Source organism: Chrysochloris asiatica, unplaced genomic scaffold (genome assembly GCF_000296735.1).
Source record: "Chrysochloris asiatica unplaced genomic scaffold, ChrAsi1.0 scaffold00046, whole genome shotgun sequence".
Lineage (NCBI taxonomy): Eukaryota > Metazoa > Chordata > Mammalia > Afrosoricida > Chrysochloridae > Chrysochloris > Chrysochloris asiatica.
In genome coordinates, this window is record NW_006408564.1 from 5,116,959 (window position 1) to 5,118,456 (window position 1,498).

At 39.0% G+C, this 1,498-nt stretch overlaps 1 protein-coding gene across 1 annotated transcript in view; it reads right to left on the minus strand.

Moving 5' to 3' along the window:
• ERC2 (ELKS/RAB6-interacting/CAST family member 2) overlaps positions 1–1,498 on the minus strand; it is a 1,669,968-nt gene that overhangs the window by 1,296,238 nt on the left and 372,232 nt on the right. The gene's annotated exons all lie outside the window — the stretch shown is intronic.

A 1,498-nucleotide genomic window follows, 5' to 3' on the forward strand; every position in this document is an offset into this window, starting at 1 on the left:
GATGGCGCTTAACAACAACATATGTATATAAATTTATATGTGTAATGTGTGATTGTGTGTATATATACATACACACAAGGGAGTTTTTAAAAGCTCATGGAAAAATTCGAAATGGAATTTTTATGTGTGATGCTTTAGATAAGCACCAGACTGGTAACAAAGTCAGTAGTTCAAACACACCAGCTGCTCTCAGAAACTATACAGAGTCACTGTAAGTTGGAACCAACCAGACAACATATAACAACGTTTACACATATAAGTGTGGTCACTCCCAATAATAAGCATTGGACTGTGAACCAAAAGGTCTCCAGTTCAAGCCCACCAGTCACTACACAGGAGAACAGTGAGGCTTTCTACTCCAGTGAAGATTTAAAGCCTTGAAAGCCCTATACAGGGTTGCTATGAGTTGGAACCTACTCCATGGCACTTGACAACTACATATATATATGCTTTAAAGTAATATATATATATATATGCATATATGCAGGCTTCAGTATTTGCTTTAGCATCTCTACATTGGAGAGCAAGTTTCAGTGTCTTTTCTGACATTCATTTTGAACTTTCACTTCTTTCTTGTCTTCTTAATGACTTTTTGCTTTCTTCCTGTATGATGTTCTTGATGTCATCCCACAACTCTTCTAGTCTTCGGTCTTTAGTGTTTAATGTATCAAATCTGTTCTTCAGATGATCTCTAAATTCAGGTGGGATATATTCAATAGGTCATATTTTGGCTCTCGTGGACTTGTTTTCATTTTCTTCAGCTTCAGTTTGAATGTGCATATAAGCAAATGTTGGTCTGTTTCACAGTCTTCCCTGGCCTTGTTTTGACTGATGATATGGAGCTTTTCCATTGTCTCTTTCCACAGGTGTAGACAATTTGATTTCTACCACTTGAACAATAAACAACATTCTTATCAAAGGAGAAAAGATTGAAGTTGTCAAGGACTTCATTCTTCTTGGATCAACTATCAACACTCATGGAAGCAGCAATCAAGAAATCAAATGCTGTATTGCATTAGGCAAATCTGCTGCACAAGACTGCCTTAAAGTATTGAAGAGCAAATACTTGAGGACTAAGATGCATCTGACCCAAGCCATGGTATTTTCAATAACCTCATATGCATGTGAAAGCTGGACAGTGAATATGGAAGATCATTGAAGAATTGATGCTTTTGAGTTATGGTTTTGGAGGACAATATCAAAAGTGCCATGAGATGCCAAAAGAACCAACAGATCTGTGTTGGAAGAAGTGCAGCCAGAATGTTCCTTGTAGGCCAGGATGGCCAAACTTCGCCTCTCATACTTTGGACATATTGTCAGGAAGGGCCAGTCCCTGGAGAATGATATCACGTTTGGTAAAGTGGAGAGTCACAGGAAAAGTGGAAGACCCCCAGCAAGATAGATTGGCAAAGTGGTAGCATAAATGGGCTCAAGTGTGGCAACAATTGTGAGCTTGGCCCAGGATCGGGCAGTGTTTCACTCTGTTGTGCATAGGATC